The following is a 12,177-nucleotide window of genomic DNA, read 5'->3' as shown; positions in this document are numbered from 1 at the left end:
TAGATTTAGCAATAAGGATTCACTCAGAAGAGATTTAGCACAGTCTTGCACACACTCATACACGCATTGTTTAATAGCAGTCATTGAATCTTTCAATCCCTTCTCACTGAACAGTGCTGCAAATGTAACTAGTAATGTCAAGTTATATTTACATTCAACTTAATTTTCAGTTGAGCTCCTGTGGTTTTGTAATTTTTTTAAAAATGGATAGAAATTAATTTCCCTTAATTTATACAATATATCATGTGTTTGTAAATATTAATTCCGATATTGATATTTATTGTATTTATTTTTTTTTGTAGTTCTGAGCCAGCGTTCATAATTAATTAGTTTATGTTACATCACCTTGGAATCTCCACCCCAGCCCTTTTCTATGGGCTGGGTACCTGTCCTTGTGTTATACCCAGCTGTCTCTCTTCTTTGAGATTAGTCTGGCTCCATTTAATTCTGTCAATGTCACACTTTCTGTCCATGGATTGTACTGTGTGTGCTCATGCATGTCAGTGTGTCATTCATGTGATGTTCATCCTTCTTTTTCTGTCTTTTCTGTTATTTGTGGAGAAAAGAAAGAAGGAGATTATTTTGGTTCCTGCCTGGCTTGTTCCATTATATCTAACCAAACAGTCAGAAAGACTTCGGCTTCAGCACTTCTGAATTTCTCTTGCACTCTGGCCTTCCTATTTACACTTCAAGGCATCAGGGTACTAAGACCAGTCTAGATGAGAAATGCTTTTAACATACCTCAGCTATCGTGCCTTGTCCTCTGCAACTGCACACCACCAACCGTCTAAATGTACTGGATTTCACAGGGCTATATATACTTTCCCCTAAAGAGCCATTTAATATATCCTAATAGTACTCCATATTAAATGGTAGGAGAGAAGCATTCTGCATTCTTTACACCTAAAATAATAGCTCAATGGGTAAGTTAGAATAAAACAGTCAGATAAGTCTCTGAACCTATCATTCTAAACAAAAGTATGTGCATAGAGATGGCTTCTTGCTAGCAGGATGCAGGTGACTTTCTATTTATTATTGTACTATATATCCTCATTGGGCAGTCTTAGTTTGTTTGACTGCAGGTTTGATAAAACTAAGGCTCCAAAGGGCGTTCTCTTTAGGAGGGGCCACTGTCCCTGCCTGCCCTCTGGATTTTAAATGCATCACACACACGCCCCACGTTTTAATGCACCACATACACCTATCTCTGGGTGGGTCGTGGATGGGGGGGATTTGCCTGTTAGGCAGAAGTCCCTGGCAGCCCTGCGCCCCCTAAGGCTCACTGGCCTCTCCAGATTTTAATGCACTCAGGGGTGATACACGGGGTAGGGCCAATGACTGCCAGTTGGGGACCTGGCAGTCATTGTAACAGGGGGAGGTGGGTTCTCACTTACTGGCATGGCAGTGCTCCTGAGGCCGGGCCTCCCCGGGCTGGATGACTTCTTGGCGTTGGGGGTCCCTCTCATTGCCCGCGGCTGCTCCCTGGGTTCCCCCCCTCCTTATCGTTCCCTTGTCGGGTGCCCCTATCCGCCCTCCTTTCCAACAAACAAGAGACACTCTCCCGCCCTCGGGCTGGGCGGGGATTGGCTGCATCGCGGGCCCTGCAGGTTGGGGGGTGCGGGGGGGGGGGGGGGGGGGTGAGACGGTCTGGGTCTAAGGCGTGTGGGGTGGTGGGTGGTGTTGGCTGTGGGAGTGGCATTGGGTCCCTACGGCCCCCGCTGGGTGGCCAGTTGGCAGACTGCCCTGGGTTCCTCAGTGTGGGACGTCTCCCGTCCACCGGGCTGCTCTCGGGTGGCCCCCTGAGCCTGATCCCCCCCCCCCCCCATCGGTTGATTGGGTGGGGTCCTCAGCCTCCGCGGTGCACGATTACAGGACATTTCTGTCAGTCTTTGTGCATGTAAAACGGTGTCAATTCACTTGCATGTTTCCGCAGGCACACACACCTGGGACTCTTTCACTGAGTGTGGGGCCACACAGTTATTGCGACAAATAACTAATGAATATGCAAATTGCTTGTATATCCCCTCACTTATACTCTCGTCCTATAGACTTTTATATTTTACATACAACCCCCCAATTCCAATGAAGCTGGGACGTTGTGTTAAACATAAATAAAAATAGAATACAATGATTTGCAAACCATGTTCAACCTATATTTAAATGAATACACTACAAAGACAAGATATTTAATGTTCAAACTGATAAACATTATTGTTTTTAGAAACAAATCATTAACTTAGAATTTTATGGCTGCAACACGTTCCAAAAAAGCTGGGACAGGGTTATGTTTACCACTGTGTTACATCACCTTTTCTTTCAACAACATTAAATAAACGTTTGGGAACTGAGGACAATAATTGTTGAAGCTTCGTAGGTGTAATTCTTTCCCATTCTTGCTTGATGTACAGCTTCAGCTGTTCAAAAGTCTGGGGTCTTTTACTACGAAGCCACGCTGTTGTAATACGTGCAGAATGTTGTTTGGCATTGTTTTGCTGAATTAAGCATGGGCGTCCATGAAAAAGACGTTGCTTGGATGGCAGCAAATGTTTCTCCAAAACCTGTATGTACCTTTCAGCATTAATGGTGCCTTCACAGATGTGTAAGTTACCCATGCCATTGGGACTAACACAGCCCGATAGCATCAGAGATGCTGGCTTTTGAACTTTGCGTCCATAACAGTCCAGATGGTTCTTTTTCTCTTTGGCCCGGAGGACACGACGTCCACAATTTCTCAAAACAATTTGAAATGAGGACTCATCGGACCACAGAACACTTTTCATCAGTCCATCTTAGATGAGCTCGGGCCCAGAGAAGCCGGCGGCGTTTCTGGGTGTTGTTGATAAATGGCTTTTGCTTTGCATAGTAGAGTTTCAAGTTGCATTTAAGAATGTAGCACCGACCTGTATTTACTGACATTGATTTTCTGAAGTGTTCCTGAGCCCATGTGGTGATATCCTTTTCACATTAATGTCGTTTTTTTGATAAAGTGCCGCCTGAGGGATCGAAGGTCATGGGCATTAATGTTGGTTTTCGGCCTTGCCCCTTACATGCAGTGATTTCTCCAGATTCTCTGAAACTTTTGATGATATTATGGACCGTAGATGATGAAATCCCTAAATTCGTTGCAATTGTACGTTGAGGAACATTGTCCTTAAACTGTTCGACTATTTTCTCACGCACTTGTTCATAAAGAGGTGAACCTCGCCCCATCTTTGCTTGTGAATGACTGAGCAATTCAGGGAAGCTCCTTTTATACCCAATCATGGCACCCACCTGTTCCCAAATAGCCTGTTCACCTGTGGGATGTTCTAAACAGGTGTTTGATGAGCATTCCTCAACTTTCTCAGTCTTTATTGCCACCTGTCCCAGCGTTTTTGTAACATGTTGCAGCCATAAAATTCTAAATTAATGATTATTTGCTAAAAACAATAAAGTTTATCAGTTTGAACATTAAATATCTTGTCTTTGTAGTGTATTCAATTCAATATAGGTTGAACATGATTTGCAAATCATTGTATTCTGTTTTTATTTAGGTTTAACACATCCCAACTTTATTGGAATTGGGGTTGTAGTTAATCCCACCACACTTCAGTTGTACAGCCGGGTTCACGACCCTTGTCCTGAATGCTTCTTCTCCTGTTCTATTTTGTCCTGTCCTTCCCTTACAGGGTGTAGCACTACAGCCCCATGCAACACTCATATTTCATGTTTCATTGTTGTAGATAATGTAATGACTTACCTTTCTCATCCTGTTTATAATTAGTGCTTTGTCTTTGTTTCTCTCTCCCCTCTAGAAACTTTGTTCTGTTCGACTGATAGACTCTTATTCTCAATAAACTTCAATTATAATACTAAGAAACCACAGCGGAAGCTTAAAAACTCCACTGTGACACAATAAAACTGTTCCATCATAAAAGGGATACTGATCTTCCATTCTGCTTGACCTAACAGCCGAACAGGACAAGAAAAAAAAAGGGAGGGGCCACTGAATGTCCCTGACAGAGAGGCGCTCACAGAAAGCAAACCTCTGCCAGCCCTATATTAAAATAAATGCAGTTTTACGGCTTACTAAATAGATGTGCACCAACATTCAATTGATTCTCTCTTTGCCTGTACTGCACCTCTACACCCATTTTGACCTGTATCGACCTGACAGCTTTTGTGTAGTATTCAACATTCAATAAGACACGCGCACGTGCATGCACACATGAATAAACCCTCCTCGGCCAAGGTATAAATCACTGTATGTATGAGCTTGCAAGCCATGCAAATGATATAGTTAGTTGTGTGTGTGTGTGCACGTGTTTTAAAATAGGTGATTTAATAGAGGCCAGCCAGACTACCGCAGGTGCAAAATGAATTTTAAAGTAATGAAATTTGAAGTGTTGGCAGAACTAACATATTACTGAGTTACAGAAATCTATCGCTCTGATAATTTTGGGGAACCCAACCACCAAATCAAACAAAACCAGGCTTTTGTTTTGTTTGATTTTGGTCCATAGCATTTGGAAAATACAGTATTTGTTAACCTTGTGTTTAAACACACTTTGGGAGAGGCAAGCATCAATTGTCAAATTTCACTTATGTGTGAAGGAACTGTATATTATTTGGTTTGTGTTTGGTGCAGCGTATTTGGTTGATGCCAGTTAGTAAAACACCGGAGAACTGTTTACACGTGTCCCATAATTTCTTGCAACAAACAGCACTAAACCTGAACCCCCCTGACATGCACACATTCAATTGGTAAATATAATGACCACAATTAATCACAGAAACATTTATCAACACTCCTGCTGTTATTCATTAACTGAACATCACAGATTATAGGATAGACTTTCAGGGAAGAGTCCGTATGAATCCTGTATGATATTTCTGAAAGGCATTAGATTAACAAAAGCCACTGGAAATGTTCCTCCCTTACATCTTTAGCACTTGAGGGATTTTTTAGCTGCGAAATTCAGAGAGCATTACATTGTTGACTTGAGCGAAATCTGTCATTTCAGCTGCGTCACCACCGCCTCTCTAACTGACTGTGAGGAGCTGAAACCCGCCCTCGCTTAGCAGCTGACACAGACAGGAACGCTAATTAAAAATTTCGGAGAATAAGTCCTTCATCCGTCATTCTGTCAATTTTTGAGCTAGTGCACCCAAAATTCAATCATCTCAAAGTTTGTATTTGTATGATATTCAACCAACCTGTCAACTAGTGAGTGGATGAGTTAAAGCAGTTTCAAAATTATTTGGTTCTTCTTACAGAGATCCCCGAGTGTACCGAAAGTACGGGAAATCCAGAGCTGGGTTGGTGATGTCGTCAATAAAAGACTTGCATTGACTAAGACCTTTTGCCGTCTGATGTACCCACATATGAAGAATATGACACAGATAACAGAAGGTCCACTATTGCTTGAAATCGCCCCTATGTCGTGAGGTCGCCATTTTGGGTGTTGGGTTAGTATCCACCTGTAACAGTTTGTTCTGTTTACACAAGAGATCGTAGCAGGGTTATATAGACTTTAATGATAGTTCGGCGTGTGTGGTACATTCAAATGAGGGCGACAGGTGATGTCACTCAAAACAAAACAACATGTCAACACGGAACCAAACAATAACGCCAGCCATGACTTTGACACGTTTTAAATGATGAAACTTACATGATCAAAGTGATGTTCTGTTAGTTTTAGTATTAACTGTTCCCTTATTCTGCAGGTTGTCCAAGAAGGAATCGGGTACTGATTTTGGTATTGTTTATTGATGTTCATGAATTATTATTCATTGTAGGTTTCTCTTGCTGGAGATCTGTAAATAAAGATTCTTAACCTGAATTCTAAGTCTTCACAAGAAACAATCACAAAACTAGGTTATTATTTTTAAAAGTCAATATTGTTATTCAAATTAGATCAAATGACCTGTGTTGCTCATCTGTGGGATGATGTTGATGAAACTATCAGAATGATCATCCCAATATTTTGAAATATTATGGATGAGCGTTTTATTCATAGGGACTCACTAAGAAAAAGCTTAATGTGTTATGGCTGCGTCAAACAATATATTTGGAGCCCAAAGGTTTACAGACTTTAGTCAACAAAGGGAGCACGCTGACGTTAAAAGATGACTATAAACAGAAAGTGACGTGACAAAAGGGTAACGTGAAAAACCATCTAGCAGACCGGTACTTAAATAAGGACGGTGGACGGAGAGCCACAGGAGGAAAACACTAAAGGAAGCTCGGACAACAAACTCTAACCTACACAAAGAAGTGAAACAAAGAGAAAAACACAGTAGTACTTACTAGAAAAATAGCAGACAAAAAGAGCTACTGGCAGGACGGAATGAACGCGGGAATGCGCAAGAATGCAACAAAGCTGGCAGGGTAATGGCAACAAGCAAAGTACAATTTCTCAGCATTTTCCACCTGCCTCTCCCATGCTTAAATACACTGCTGATAACAAATCACCAGCAGCTGCATCGCGAGAGACTCCGCCCACCGACCTGCACCCAGGGACTGTAACACAACAGAAAATTCCACACAGGAAACAAGCAAACAAAACAGGATATGACATACCGCTAAATAAGGAAAGAAACTTAACATCCATAAAATCCAAAATATCATGGAGATTGTTCTGATATTTTCAGAGTTTGACGTGGATATCAGTAGAGATGTCCACATTCATTTTAGTGAGAATTGATCACAGCTTATACAGTTTATTATATGACGTTAAAATTGTTCACTATAGTGTGTCATTAAAGAGGAAAACGCTTAAATCCAAAATATTGGGCTGATCATTCTAATACTTTCAGAGATTGAAATGGGCATAAGGAGATAGTTCAACATAAATTTTGGTGGAGATTGATCACAGTTTTCGGAGAAAAAGCATCATTAACCTTTTTTTGTGCTTATGTTAAGTGCTGTCCTGTACCCCTAGGATGCAACCATTGTTTTCTTTAAAGGAGGAGGGGGTTCAGGGTGGGAGTGAATTCTGATGAAAACACACAAACTCTGGAGATAATACCACAAAAGTTTATAATCAAATTGAGTAATTTATAATTGATATATTCATTGCCGACAGCAGGGGTGGCAACAACCCCGTAGATCTGCCAATGTCTACAGACAAATACATTTTATTTACATCCATGTTCTGGTGTACTTCCTAAAACATGTAAAGGCCCTTGAAAAGGAAAATCAGAGAAGTTTACATTTACTTTGGGTTCTTATTCAAACAAGCAAGTTCAAATCACATCAGTACATGACAGCATAGAAGCAGGAACACACCGTGCTTTGCTGTTAAGTTCTGTCAAAAATGCTGCCTTGAAACTCCATGCATGATTAATGCTGAAAGACCAAGGAAAAGTGCAGATCCCATGCTAAATATTTGATACAAAAATCCAAAGCCCAAAAGAGACTCCAAAGTTTATATTTCTATTAATATTCATCCTAAAATGTGATCAAGCCCAAAAGAGACTCCAAAGATTATATTTCTATTAATATTCATCCTAAAATTTGATCATATGTTCAATACATGTACCGTGTAGCTGTGCAATTCATTTAAGGCCACAATTCAAGATGGCCCAGCTATATAAATGGTACGTCTGTTTCTATGGACATAAAACTGGCTAAGTAAATACGTCAATCACTTTGTAAAGATGAGTTCCAACAGGGATGATCAATTTAATGGTATTTTCCATTCTGTAATGATAGTCCCTTCCTGCTTACGAGCCATCTACCAGTCACAATGTCAATCCTCGAAACGTGGGTGGTTGTTCGTTTCAAATTGTGAGGAGAAAGACAAATCATATGAAAAGCAGACAAATATGAATGAACATACAAACATTAGGCTTCATTCACTATTAAATGCGTAGAAATGTTCTCGCTCTTCCCACAAATTGAGCATATACGCAAAATCACCGTCAGCTTCATGACAGGTGTGCACTGGCCAAATTTCTTCTCACCACCGTGCATATGTTAGTAAATCAGAATTTATACTAAATAACGAGCTTGTGCCCACATCCTGCAATATTCATAAACCGCGCCTCTATTTCCCTATAAAAAGACATCTGTCTGACGCATGAAATCAGAATCATCTTTATTTGCCAAGTATGTCCAAAAAACACACAAGGAATTTGTCTCCGGTAGTTGGAGCCGCTCTAGTGCGACAACAGACAGTCAATTGACAGAGAACACTTTGAGACATAAAGACATTGACAAAAAACAATCACTGAGCAATAAAGGGTTAATAGTTATCTGGTAATGCCGGATTTTATTTTTTATTTTTTTACAATTGTACAAAGATTGCAAAAAATGAAACCGCAGCTGATAGGTGAATCCGTGTGTGCCGAACCAGGAGTTTGGGGTTCCACTGTAGTCCACTTTCTCCACCTACTGTCCCTGCCACTCTTGCTCCATCATCCTTTTAATTAAATTGATTCTCTTCTTGCCTGTCTACTTGTTAATCCATATGAGCTTTTGGAACATGAATAAAGCATGCTGTTGTGATGAAAATAAAATAAACAGCATCATTAATACTGTCGTTTCTGTAACAATTTTAGCACGAGCTAATTGGTTTTATTGATGTACAGTTCAGAATTCCAACTCAGTGTTAATTTCAGGTTCTTAATTCTTTAACACATTTTCAATTTTCTGTGTGTGTGTGTGTGTCAGAGCAAATAACCTTTTTTAAGTAGGGGGCACACAATATCAGCAATTTAAAAAAAAAAATGATTCCAATCCAAGGTGAAATTAAATGAAGTGCTCCAAAAGAGAAATTACAGTTTTAAGATTGTTTTGGAGCATTTCTAGTGTATTTATCAAATAAAGTAGCCATTAGCGAGGTACAATATTTGTTTGTAAATGTTTAACTTTCATAGAAAATGAAAAAGCACAATGAAATATGCAACTGCAATGCAATACACTACTATAAATAAAAGGTAATTGCATTGAAGTGGCAAATGACAGCTGAGACAGGGCTGCCGATTTTTTTTTTTTTTTTTTTTTATATAATTCATGCCAGTCCCTCACAAGTTTTCGCTTTACATTACAGGAGGATACTAAGCCACCCAGTCTGCAAACCTTTCTTGTCTGGTCACCTTAACTGTCTGATTCACACCCTCCGCCCACCCCCACACCACAAAATGCCAGATAGAACTGTCCTATTTCTTAACGTGGAACTCCTCATCTCGATAGCAGCACCAGATGGGAAATTTAACTAAGGCACACAGGTGATTTATCTATGTTTGCACAGATCCAATCATTGCTTTCTTATTGCTCCATTAATAGCACTCCCACTGTCATAAGCGCTTTGTTTTGTGAACTGCTGCACAAATTATCATTGGTATTTAATGATATGCCTGTAATTGACAGTACAAATGTTTAATAATGCATGCTCTTATTACAAGCCATGTGTGTTTGTCTACAAATGCATCTCTTTGATGCAATTACCGTGACAAGAGATCAAATTTAAATTTATTTAAAAAAAAAAAAAAGCTCAACCTGCCATCTCAAGTTTTCTCAAGTTGTTTTTTTAGGTGTACTGCGATAAACCATATTTTATTTATTTTCCAGCTTCATAAAGTTATTGAATGTATCACATTTGTGAGAAATTAGATGTTTATATCAGTTGCATTAAATGGTAGGATATTCTATGAGTGTACATTTCCTCATCAGGAGTATTAGTTTGACTTTTTATATTTAGGTTTAGGTAACAACATTTTCACAAGCTCAGGTACACATCAGGTACACCAACATTTATCATTTGGCTATATCGCTTTTTTCTTACTGGGCTGAATATCCCACATAACCTTGTATGATTTCACACTGTTCTGTACAACTTGTAGTTACCTTATTTAAGGAATGAGCAAGCAAAGATGCAGGGAGGTATTTCAACAACATGGACATTCCCAATAGTACTGAACTGTGCAGCCCTAATGACATACTGTATATCGGTTTATATTCACAGAAGAATATTTTTGTTAAAGTGCAAAAACGTGGTATTATATGGAACCCAGATAGCAGACACGCTTATCTTAACCTCTGGTAAATGACAAATATTCTACTGTACTGTAAATCATAGCTAACTTGAAATGTAAAAGAGCTACAGCTGTTACTGTAATGGAACGGATTAGTTTGTAGCTGGTTTGTTTTTATGAGAAGTGTCAGTATTTTGAGATGACAATGATTTTCCAACAGAAAGCATCTCGTTTTGGTGTATCTCTTATATCAGCTACATCAAATATCCCCTTGAGCACTGATGAACATGCAGATGTTTCCTCAAATTCAAACACGTTGAACAACATAATATAGTGTTGCCCCTCTAGGTTAAGGAAGTACAAGCAAAGAGTGATATACTGTAAAATGCATTGTGCACACCCTGTTAGTCCTGCAAAGGGAGTGGCGACATTAAATTACTTTAGAGAGAAAAAAAATAACATGCTAAATAGACCTTAATTATTTTACATTACTACATTCTATTGTTCTACAAGTTATGATTTGGCAGTGTTTATATAGAGCTAATTTATGGAACCAAATATGTGTGTTAGGCGGCACGGTGGGCGACTGGTTAGAGCGTCTGCCTCATAGTTCTGAGGACCGGGGTTTTCTCCGGGCACTCTGGTTTCCTCCCACATCCCAAAAAACATGCTGTGGTAGGTTAATTGACAACTCTAAATTGTCCATAGGTGTGAATATGAGTGTGAATGGTTGTTTGTTTGTATGTGCCCTGCGATTGGTTGGCAACCAGTTCAGGGTGTATCCTCCCCTCCTGCCCGATGATAGCTGGGATAGGCTCCAGCACGCCCATGACCCTAGTGAGGCGAAGCGGCTGTTCTGGCATATACCATATTCCTATAAGTTCAGTTGAAGTCATTGTAATTTTTGCATACAAAGATAACTGATTTGCACTTGGCAATGAGAAAAAAATAAAATAAAATTGTACTCCATGGTAGCTCTTCTATGAAATCTAGCATGAACCTGTTCTGTTGATATTGAAACAGATGATCACACAATACTTCTCTATTGTTTGCATAAAGACAATAGATCAATATAGCACCAAGTGCTGGTAAAAAAAAATAAAACTTCTATTATCCTTATTTTAATGAAAGTCATGGAGCGCTTTCACAGTTGACCAGGCAAGAGACTGTGTGAACATAAAGTAATCAGTCAATAACTGGGTTTGAGTTTTAGTCAGAGATTCTTATTTTTGGTCAAATGTCCCTTGTTTGGCAGTTTAGAATATTGTGATAACATGTGGCATCCTTTATCTATTGCCATCCATTAAGGCTTGTTTCTGATTTCTATTCAAGATATGCTACTTTAGAGCACAAAAATCAGTAGATGTCTGCAATGTTCATGACAGAACTTTTTCAACTGACAGCTGCTTTGCCAATTTATGGGCCCCTTTTTGAGGAGGAAGCAGAGAATCTTCAATTGCTACTTTTTGCCAGGAAAGTTTTTTTTCTCCATAGAAGAAAAGAACAGATGCACAGAGACAGCGAAGAAGGGGATCAGAATGATTCTCAGAAGGACAGAGTAAGAGTTGCAGACATTGCACTTCTAATCAGATAGGAAAAGCCCCAGTCATCAAGGTGTAAGCTCAATCAATGTATGTGTGTGGGCGTTCGAGCACCGTGAGTGCACACTCCTAAGTGTGCGAGAGCATTTGCGTGTGAACATATAAAAGTACAGAATATGTATATGCAGCACTGTACTTACTGTATGTGTGGGTGGGCTCCAGTGTGCCTTGTGTCACTCTGCTGATGAGTTAGTGTGAGACATATGCTGTTAAATCACTGCTGACACACAGCAGGTGTATTTTGAATAATTTATGGAGATGTAAGATCAGATATGTGCATTGATGTGTATTCAGCAGTGAAATTAGGGGAGAAAACCTTGACTCTCAGAAATGTTGGGCTACTCAAAAGCTTTCTAAAGATTAAAATGGATCACATAACAGGGTCAAAAGTGAACTGAAGTTTGGGCCGAGATTACTAAGCAGCTTCAAACTTTTGCAGCATTTTTTTGTTTTGTTTGTTTGTTGTAAAATTAAGTATTGATTCACATTCTATATATTCAATGACCCTGCTGATGATTGGATGGACGTCCTACGCATAATATTTCTGTCATTACTTTCAGTGATAGCTTTGTTTATTTGTTTGCAAGAATAATGCTTTTAAATTACAGTATGATAG

This window comes from Phycodurus eques, chromosome 9 (assembly GCF_024500275.1).
Source record: "Phycodurus eques isolate BA_2022a chromosome 9, UOR_Pequ_1.1, whole genome shotgun sequence".
In the NCBI taxonomy this organism is placed as follows: Eukaryota; Metazoa; Chordata; class Actinopteri; order Syngnathiformes; family Syngnathidae; genus Phycodurus; species Phycodurus eques.
This window is presented reverse-complemented; position numbering follows the sequence as displayed.